Source organism: Apus apus, chromosome 7 (genome assembly GCF_020740795.1).
Source record: "Apus apus isolate bApuApu2 chromosome 7, bApuApu2.pri.cur, whole genome shotgun sequence".
Classification (NCBI taxonomy): domain Eukaryota; kingdom Metazoa; phylum Chordata; class Aves; order Apodiformes; family Apodidae; genus Apus; species Apus apus.
The window spans coordinates 9,364,834-9,375,953 of NC_067288.1; the positions used below are offsets into that span (position 1 = coordinate 9,364,834).

Genomic DNA, 11,120 nt, shown 5'->3' on the forward strand with positions numbered 1-11,120 from the left:
GAGTCTGTTTTCTCTTCTTAAATCCCCAGGACCCAGAGCTGCGGAGGTGGGGAGGTGCCTGTGGTACAGAGCCTTTCACATTTCCTCTCATTGGTACCAGTCTGCAGAATGATGACATGTATTTATTGGAAGGAGACAGCATGGAAGCAGACCTGGATGCATGTGACAGAGCTGTAGGCATCTCACTGTAATTAATGAGTAGTGAAACAAGAAGTTATTTATGTTGCACAGGTCTAATGAATAGGAATTAGTCATATCTCCGATTCTTGCATGGCTATTTATGCTGCTTATCTGATACTTTAAAGGAAACTGCACTTACTATTTTCTAGTTCAAAGAGGGATGGGTGGGTAAAACAAGAACTGATTTGTGTCTTTGGAAACTAGTTTCCAAGTTGGGAAGTGTCTGGATGTATTTTTTTCCATATTTTTTCTTTCTTTGAGTTTTCCTGACTTCAGTCAGGAGGCAAGATGCCAGAAATACCCAGAGACACCCTATCTCACCAGACAGCATTGCAGCCCGACGGGTGTTTTTCCAAACCACCTCTGAACTCTGAACCTTCAAATCATTTACAGATCTCTTCCACTTGCAGAGGAAACCACATCCCTGCATGACTGTTGGAAGCAGGAGCGAGGTGCAGAGCCTGGCTCAGCAGAACTCCAGTGCACAGCCCAGCTGCTTTGTGAAGACACTGGAGTGCCTGTGCAGGCTGTTGTGGTCTCATTCCCCTTCTGGAGCTGGTAACAAAGTTGTGGATGCAACGGCTGTGTTGGAATCTGCTTCTGCTGGATGCTGTTCATGCCTGTGGGGCTAAGCAAAAGCTTGGCACCCAGTAGCTCTATTCTGGCCCCAAGTAAACCTTCACCTCTTCTGCTAAGTCTGGAGCCTGAACAGAGCTTAACCAGCAAAGGCAACAGGGAGACCCTAAATTTCCAATCACAAGCACTGTCTGGTCAGACAGGATTTTTTGTAAGAAACTAAAGCCTTCTGTCCCTGGTGATAAGCTGGTTATTATGAAATATGACAGTTGTATTGTACATGACTGCTCTGTACAACACAATTTACAGAGTTGCTCTGGAGACTGCTGCCACTGACAGGGTGCCCTTTACAACGGGACTTGTATCTCACAGAAATTTTCATGATGCTAGGGGAGTGGAAAAAGAAATATTTCCAGCGTTTCAAATTCCTGTTAAGTAACTATTATTGAACTGTGTACAAGATTGCATGTCAAAACATTCTTGTTAGATGGTGGGACTACACTGACTGACAGCAGCAGTTTAACAACAGAGATGCAGTGTAGTTTGTTATTTTCCTTGGTTTTCCAGAGATCAGCTCTGTATTTTAGGAAACTATAATTTTCAAGTTATAAAGCCTATCTTTAGAAATGCATCCTCCATTCCTCCCACTTCCAGTATCTTTATCAAGGTGGTACAAGTGAGCAATAAGAGATTAAAAAATAATACTTTAATTTTGTATTGCTATTTAATGTCAGAGTATCAGGGCCTCGTAATAATGTAACAAATGTGACTATAGGAAATACAGTTAAAACGAAATAAGCAACAGTTGGGGGGGGGGGGGGATGGGGGGGAGTGTGTTTTACCTTAGGACCCAATTCTGTTCTTCCAATTACGCAGTTAATTAAGATACTCCACACAGAGGACCTGGTGGAAAGCACATGGAGTCTTACATGACGCAGAGATAGTAAAGGGAAAACCAGCGGGCAGAACAAAAGCAGGACCACAATTAGCGGTGGGTGTTTCACGCTCTGGCTGCCTCCCCCCGCCCGGCGCCGCGGGGGGCCGGGCACGCGCTGCCCGCTAGGTGGCGCGCGAGGCGGGGCCACGGCGCCCCCCCGCCGGCTCTTTCCCAGGCATTAACTCCCGCTTTTCCCCGCCGCCGGGAATGCCTGCCGCTCGGATCTCAGAGGCTATGAGCAGGGGTTTATCCTGCCCCTTGGATCTTCTGCTCTAGAAGAGGAAAAACCACTTCCTCGGAATTTACTACTTGGTATCTTCACTTGAATACTATCTGCTACCACACATCGTCCTGAAAAATCCCAGAATCTTGGAGCTGAGCCTTTGCCAGCCACGTGTAGGGCTACTTACCAGAAAGTCTTTCGTCTCACCACGTTTAAGGGGTAGGATCCTGGGAAACCCGCTGCATCAGGCTGTGACAACATCTCCATCCACATCAGTTTTAACTCTGTTCTTGATTTTTATCCCGAGAAAGCATTTTTTCCGTGGTTTTGCAGCTTGCCTCTGTATGAAGACCACAACTGTAAACAGCATACTGGAAAGCTGTAAAAATGTTGGGGACAAAAATGGATGTACTTGCCAGCCTGTTAGTGTACACAGCCTTTATCATGGAAGTGATGTTAACTACGCTGCCAACATTGCATTCATGGTGTCTTGCTTCCTGCCTTTTCACATTACTGACCTCAGTAGCTGTGTAATACTTGTGTGCCTGAGTCAGGAAAACTTACTTAAATGCTTCCCTGAGATGCTGAGGTAGTTAAGCTCATCCGAAGTTGTGTGTCTAAAGGTCTAATTCTGGATCTAGTTAGGCCAGACTGACTTCAGAGTAACTTCATGGAGATTAGCTGGGTCCCGCACTGTTCAAATGTCGAGCTTCTGCCTTTGGGTCCAGCAACACAAAAAGCAGAGCCAGAGCTCACTGTCAATAGGCAATGAAAATGAAAGCAGTCTGGGAGTGCAGTTAACCCTGGATTCAAAATATCAGAGCAATTACAAAATGCTGGCAGAGAAGATAGGTAGGAAGGAAAGGGAAAAGCAAGAAAGGAAGATAAGGAGAAACAAAAAACAATTTGAGAGTAATATATAGGGGAGTCCTAAGGTACTGATCTTCATTTTTGAGGCTATTCATTAATATGTATGAGTGCCTGTCTGTGCCTGCTAGTCCAGAACATGACCATGGTGGCTGCTGCTGGAGGACTAAGAAAAGGAAACGTGAAAGCAGACAGTGAATAGGAAAGTGGTCTAGAATAAGGAAGCCTGCTATTTTTTATTTGTCTTTGAAGACTGATGGACCTTCATAAACTTGTATAGCTTCCACATGCAAGAACTGATTGTTTTGAAAATTAATGCAAAGCTTCACTTGTGGGCAGAGCTATTTCACAGCACATGGCTCTTTAAAACATTTTTGAGCAGTGAAAAACTCTTAAGGGTAGCAGCACAAATAAGGCATCATTAATGAATTCAGCCCTTGCTGGTAAAATACTGTCATGCTTTTGAAGTAAAAATTTCAGACTTTTTTTGTTTGTTTGCTGGGAGTTCATCTCCCTTTTTTATTTCTTTTAATAGAAAGGGATTTTGGTTCTGCCTGTCATTTTTAAATAGACTGGAAAAAGAGGGAAAGGCTCCTGTGAGAAATAAATTTAACAATCAAATGCAGTCCCTGAGAAACCAGAACTGTTCCTCTGTGCTGCAGGGCACCAGCACAGAACAGGGAGGCTGTATGGTACTCACAGACTCCCTGTTTACCAAGCTCCCATTTGGGCTTCAAAGGCCATTAGCAATGTTTTTCAAAATGTTCTGAAATTCTAGAGGTTTGAAAGTCTGTCTACAGTGTCATGAGGAGCTCTGGGTGGCGAATCCTTTATCTGTCCCTTATTTCATTTAGGTGCCTAAGGAAAAGCTAACACCTAGTATAAAACTCGCATGAGTGCCCAGCTGTCAAGTTCTGGTTTACTTCCTAAGTTCTGTTCACATTTCCCCTTAGAAAACCTGAAACAAAATCCTGTACTTTGAGTACTGTTGACACACATGAAGTTTCAGTTTGAACTCACTTAAAATCATTAAAATCTGTTCAACATTAGTTTGGCTCTGCCTGAGTTGCCAGGTTACCTTATTTTATGTCGACAAGAAGTTTGGATTGGATTTTTTTTGCTGATTATGGTTTCTTTGGTAAAAAGGCTGTGCCTAAGACCCACTATCCAGGAGTGCAAAGGTCATCATGCTTGGTCCCAAGGACAAACCCAGTAGGCCAATTACTTATTCAGAAATCTGTTATCTCCACATCCAACACATTGTTTCCTTATCAGGAGATACCAGTTTTGGAATAACTTGATTTCAGAGTATGAAGAATTTCCACAAACCACTTGGGCTTGACCTTCAAATGCCTTAGAGAGATGCTAGCCTTGAAAATTACCCTCTGCACCTTGGAAACTTCTCAGGGGTGGGGAGGGAACTGCCCAGGAGGTATACTCTTGGCTGTGTGGCCGAGACAATGAATTGCTGTGCTCTAAATCAGCTGAAGCTTTCGTAAACCATGAACACGTTTTCTTAATCTCGGAAAAGAGAGTAATACTGCTAAGGCTGATGGTTTGGGAATATATATGCGTGTCCCTATATAGCAGGAAAGGAAAAGGAGACTAGAGATGGAAAAGCAAGGAGACATACCCAGGAGCAGACCAATGGCTTCTGCAGTGTTGCTCTGAGTCTGGGCAGCACAACAGGTCCAGTGCTATGACATTCCCTTGCACCTCAAGAGGCTGGCTGGAACCTGGCAGGGGAAGCAGATGGAGCAGTCAGAAAGTCTGCAGCAGCAGCACTGCAAGTACTTGCCCACCTGAACTTGCACCATCAGTGCTTCAATGTAACATGCCCAGAAACAGTAGGGGGCTTTTCCAGACTATCCCAGCAGCACAGCAGTGAAATATGGATCTGGGAGAAATGTGATTTTTGTCTTAACTACAGCTGATCCACAAAACTATGCAGGAAAACACTCTTAATGAAACACAGGGAAACGAAATTCTGTGGCTTTGTTCAGGCATTAACATTTAGGGGAAAATGCTTCATAGAAGCAAAGGTCGTAATTTATGTTTTCCTACATCTTTATATTTTCATTTTAAAATGTGGCTCACTAATTATCTATGCTAATCACTAAAAACCTGAACAATTATTGTGGCTCATCTATTGTATACTTGTTTGCAGATCACATTGTGCTGTTTGATCTGCTTTCACAACATTTAGAAAGCGAAGCTGCAAAAGGGGGTGTAGGAGGTATCAGCATTGAGGGGTTTGCTTTAGCACTGTCTACTGGAATCCCAAAACTAAAAATGAGCCAGAGGAAAACAAGTGCTCCACCTTCAACACACTTATAGCCAATGAGCAATTCCAAAGATCCAGGCTTGATTTCACAATTCTGCACATACCCAACAAATCTTTTAAATATCTGCAACAATAAATGTGGAGGCATCTGAGGGCTGGGTTCAGATCTGAAATGAATATTTGCTCCTATCAATTAGGGGCAGACAAACACTCTATGATCACTGCTCTAACAAAACCAAAATTTTATCTGTGGATTTGAAAAATTGTGTTTGAAGAGAACAATCACAAGATCTGCAAGTATATTTAATTTCCTCTAACTCCCACTGATTTCAGTACAGGCACTTAACTGAAGTTAAATAGGTAAATACTTGTCCCTATTGTCAGAGACAGAATTTTATTCCCATAAAGATTTTTGCTACTGTGACATGAAACTGTATGACAGGAAACTGTGTGACTTAAAGAAAATGAGTATAGCAAGAAAGTCAAAATGTCCATGAAAAATATGCTCACATACCTGCTCTGTCCTCCTAGTTTTTTCTTTCTTTCTTTGCTTATTTGTTGTGCTTCTTCCTGTGATCTGTTTTGGTCACTCTCAATGGGAAAAACTCATTACCTTAAGTTTTCTTACAATTGATGCAAATTAATTTCAGGCAAGAACTGAACCTTGTTAGGATGGGCTAATTCTTGCAGCTTTTCTGATTTGAGCTCCAGACACTAATACAAGGGAAATATTTAGCAGTACTTAATTAATCAATTTTGTAGTAGGAACATGAATTTGAAACCAACACAATGAACTTACATAAAGCCTACAGCAACTTCCTGATCACGAATACTTACACAGCTAACTAATCCAGAAAGTTTTCATCAGCCAGGCACAGAGACAGGTCACCCAGCTGCTGTGGCCAGTTCGCTCGGGGTTTATCTTGTGAACTTGGACAACTTGCCACAACACTCCTGTAATCACTTTAGCAATCATTCACTGGACAAGCTGTTAATGAGATGACAGACTCAGACTACAAAAGATACTTCAGTCTTTTAGTCAAAAAAGCACTCTCTTTCTTTTCTTTTTTTCTAAGGGGTAAATGCTCTGTGCAAGTTCTTGACTGAATATCTGACCCTGCCTTCTAACCCATGGCTTGGGCAGTGCTGTGAGCTGGCCACATATGACTGTCCCCACACAGCTCTGCCACTCACCCACTGACCCCAGGCACTCCTTGCTACTGTCATCCCAGCCCTCCTCACACATTAGGCAAATACATATTTTATTTTTCCTGTCACAGATACATTGTCTCTTATTTAGATGGAGAATAGCAGAAACATAACTGTCTGTATGATTTCAGAATACCTCAGCACCCCTCAGGGTCATACTTGTGCCAGTTTGTCAAAATTGGAGGAAGAACTCTCCCTTTGCTTCATTTCATTGATTGACTGTCTGATCCTTATATTTGTTTTCTTTTGAGAATGCAACATAAACTTGCGTGCAATTGAGCCATTGTGAGGTCCTGTTGCATTCAGGGGCATCAAACTGGAGTCGGTGTAATCCAGCATCGATGCACTCAGAGGTGGGCTCGCTAGACTCTAGGGTAAGTGCAATGCCAGTTTCTGTACACCCCATGCAATGTGTGGATCTGTAACAAGTCACCCAAATTGTTCAGAGCTGCTACTGCCAGCCTTATTTTGGGATACAGCTGAGAAGCCTGGATTTAGTTCCTCTTAGGAACTGGATCCAAACTTGCATTTCATGTCAAAGCATGTCATCCTAAAACAGTTCTGCCATTTGTGCAAGTCTTGCAAATTTCTATTTGCCCAGAATAAAGATAATAGAATTATTATTAAAAAAATATGCATACTAAAACAACAACAAAAAAAAGGCAAAACAATAAAAGAACCTAGACTCCTGATCACCTTCATTGGAAAAGCTGATCTTATGCCTAGGCTTGTAAATGTTCTTGATCATTTTGCAAGGTTGAAGTATAGAATATGGGGCTTATAATTCCAGTCACAGGGTCTGTAAGTGATTTAATCTTTAACAGGAAAATTACATTTGTCAGTCACATCTATTGTAAGTTTATGCAGCCATATTTCCCCTAGCTATTTACGTGAAGTGGACAGATACTGTATTAACAGCTCGACCTGTCTCCAGGTATTTTTAATCCCTTTCCTCCCACTCTGTTCTTCTCTCCAACAATCAGCTTAGGTCAGACTCACCTCAGTGGCCCAGCACAGCAGTCTGCATTTAGAGGCAGAAAATCTGAATCTTCACACTGCTGATCTTACTGTTTTACAGACTATTGATTGCAAGGCATCAGGTTTCAGCAGTTCAAAGGGATCAACTTCTGGAAAACCAAAGCAGAAAGAAGGAATGAACCCATACACAGGACGAGGGCACTATTGCAACTGAACTGACAAGTAACATTAGGCTGATTTAGTGTAATGTGGATAAATAGTAATGAAAAGAGATTCTCTAGTCTCTTCTGTGCAGCATCAGAACACAGGCAGACTACGTTTAAATTGCAGGTTTTGTTTGCCCTTTGTTCCCCTTTCTGCATCTTATAATCAATAATCAATGGCATCAAATGTCTGAAGTACATTAATGCCTGAAGGAGATTAAAGGTAACAACCAGAAACACAAATGAACAAAAACTCTAGTTTTCAGTCCTGTTGTACTTGAGCGTGACACTTGTCTCAATCTGGAAAGCTTTTTTTTCAAAGGGAAACAGCATAATCCCAGCCCAAATTAGGAAAGTGTCAGTGCTAACCAAGAGTGTGTGACCACATCTTCCGGTTCCTCATTCAGAGCCATCGCTTTCCTCATCTCACAAATAGAAAAGTCCCATTAGAAGACATTTAGCAAAAAACCCTCAGCCTCAGCCCCCCGGTCTCCACACAAGCCACAGCTCAATGCCACTGCATACATTTCTACCAGCTTTTCTTTAAAGTATCTATTTTTCACTGCCTTGGCTTCTATTTGATGTTTCTATACTTACAGAATGAAATGAAGCTGGAGGTGCTACCTTTTATTCAAATGGAGATGTTATTTCCCTAGGAAAGTATTTCATTTTCCCTATAACTGTTTTTATTTTCAAAAAAGAGTCAATGAAGCTAAATTTCTATAGCTACATATAACTCACCAGAGTTTAGTGTAACAACAGAAATAATTTGGAAAAGTATACCTCTGGGGTTTTGTTAACTCCTTTTCTTCTACTAGTCTTAACATTTTGTGATATTGCGTGCAGTGAGAAGAATTTTCAGACATCAGCGTTACAACATGGCACTGTGATTCAGGATGCACCATTTGATATTAGAGTCATCAGGCCTTTAGGACACAAGTTAGGCTGTGAATTTCAAGTGTATTTCTTGATAAAATATTTGCAAATAACATGTATTCCAAATGTTTGCTCATTTAATTAGAACATAAAAGGTTTTCTCTTTGACTGGACCTTGCTTCTGACCCTTCTGCCTGTGTGTGGTTTGTATTGTTCTTGGCTAATGAGATATAGGATATGTACTAAATGTTTACACATTAAAGGCATCCTTCATTCAGCATGAAGGTGTTGATACACCAAGGATACCTCAAACATGCTGAGATTCCAAAAATTTGTCAAACAAATTACCACCTTACCAATTGGGGATAAAATTGAGTTTCACATTTCTCCTGGGTGGGAAGAAAAAAAAAAATCAAAAATCACTTTAGTTTAATGCTTTTTTTTTGTAAATATGAACACAAATGGCTTTATCACCTCTGTAGTGTAAATTATAGCCCTCACCAACTATCTGATTTTTAAGTCATTGTTTTTAAATTATTCCAAGCAGCTCAGAGCAAATCCATTGTGTTATTCCTGTCTTATGGCAGACATCTCCCTTCTTTTATTTCTTTCATAATTATTTAAAATCTACACCTATATATTAAAATGGAAGGAAAACAAAGTCTCAGATTTCTATGTTCCATTAGTATATAATTACCAGGGGGTTTTAGCCCAAAGTCTGAGGAATGTGTAGAATTAAAGGACTGCATGGCAATTAAACTATAAAGGTTAACTTAAAAAAAAAAAAAAAAACATATATTCAAATAACTGGTGCTGAAAATTAGTGTTCAGTGCTTCAGATTGCTGCCATTCTGCATAAGACATTCAGAGCAACAGAAAGACCTAATTACATAATCCAGCCTAATAAAGTATCCCCATCTAATAACTGAACTGGCAGTAAGGTTAGGATCAACCTTTGGTACTGCAGACCCTACAGCAGGAACTGATGTACATCACAAATCATTACATGGTTGTAATGGGGAAATCATGACACAATGTACAGCCTACACAAGATCTGGGGAGAGGGGGTTACCATAAACCTCTAAAGTAGGAATTATGACTCAAAAGGGCTTTCTTGAATTTACACACCTCACCATGATCCCATCACAAACATACATTTTCCAAATTATGAGATCAACAAATCAAATTGTCCTATAATCTAAGCAAGAGGGGTCTAAGGTTTTTACAGAGCTCAATTATGTACCTCTTGGTCATCTGTCACTTCCCCTTTGCAACTTCTTCATTCTCAATAATCTCAAATTCAGCAGACTTTTTAAATGCAGGGCTACTGAAGCAGAGATATGGGATCAAATGCTGACCGTGTGGGCCTTGCACAGGCATGTCACACTTGTAAAATCAGAATCTTACAGAAAGAGCTTCATATAGAAAAGATCTCTAATTTTGACAGTACGTATTTGTATGGAACTCCAGAGCAGCACTCCTGCTAAGTAACATGTATTTCATATCCTAAAATATTTGCACATTTCTTTTTGCCTTGAAGGAAAAAAGATCCCAAATAAAAAGATGAGGAATGTTTAAATCCTTAAAAGAGAAATTTTGGTTCCTTTACATATAGCAACATAGTTTATAAATATCTAATTAAAAGGAACCGATTCACTGACAGGATCATAAATCTGCAGATAAGTGTTGGTATTTGACTAAAACAATAATGGCAAGCACTAGTTGCATGTGGTCTGTTGCATGGCTCCTGGAATCAAGTAGTGAAGAGCATCATAGTTCCTTATTAGTTAGGACCACCTAGAGTGATGGAAAGCTTGAATTGATCAAAGAGAAGACAGTTTTATGCTGCAAATGTTGACATTCTCTTGAGCTTTCCAGCACAGTTTAAGATCCAGTATGAACACTTGCCATACTAACTTCTGAGCAAGGAAACAAGTGTGTTATCAGACTACAAAAGTTTTGTTCATGTCAAAGATAAGTGAACAATATTCAGTGTTATAATCCTATTCCCTATTGTATAACTATTGTTGTATTAGTACCAGAGCTCAACAACTTCTTTTTTGCCTATCTTAATCAAGAATAAATTAGCCTTTCTTCCTAATACCAAAACATGAGAAAACCTAGCCTGCTTTCTCTGAAAGATGGGGTGAAAAAATTTAAAGACATAATTTCATTGTAGCAATCCAGAGTGTTTACTTTCTTTTGATAACTTGCTCATCCAATCCCAAGGAATTGCTTTTGTGTCTTGACTGAAGATCTGAAATGTTTTGAAAAGAATGATTTGTGGAGTCTCTGCAGTATTGTTGGTCAGGCCTGGGCTCATACAAGGCACAGGCTTTTCTGTAAAAACTTCTGTGAGCAAAAACCTGTTCCCATGAATTTCTGTAAATACAAACAAAACCACAAACATTATTGAAACAAGCTTGATTTTGAAACTGAAGCACAACTGAAAAGTGAAGATTGTGAAGAATTAAAGTAGCTCTAAATTCTATGAGAAAAATCTTCAAGTTATTCACATGCATCTGAAGTTATTTTGTTCGATGCTGTTCAGTCTCCACCTTTGAAGCCATTCAAGTAGATCATGGGTTTTGATTCTGTGACTCATCACACAAAATCTACTCTGTGGATATAGAAAAGCCTTCTGGTTTATGTGAGATGAGCTGGAGAGAAATCGGTGTTAAGAAACCTGAACATGCATTTTAGATTCTATCTTAAAATATATAATCTTAAATTTTAACTGAAGAAGAGTAATGATCTCCTCTGAGAGAGCTTTTGTTTAACATAAAT

General features: G+C 40.2%; 1 long non-coding RNA gene across 2 annotated transcripts; it reads right to left on the minus strand.

Annotated features, from left to right (window-relative positions):
* Nucleotides 1-7,456, minus strand: LOC127387120 (uncharacterized). Of its 2 annotated transcripts, none has more exons than XR_007890054.1 (6): nucleotides 7,276-7,456; nucleotides 5,905-6,055; nucleotides 4,417-4,519; nucleotides 2,104-2,256; nucleotides 1,599-1,659; nucleotides 1-101 (listed from the first exon to the last, which is right to left on the minus strand). It is a non-coding gene; the product is annotated as an uncharacterized LOC127387120 (long non-coding RNA). The 2 variants fall into 2 exon arrangements; XR_007890055.1 differs by having other exon boundaries at nucleotides 1-185.
* Between the last annotated feature and the right edge of the window lie 3,664 nt (nucleotides 7,457-11,120).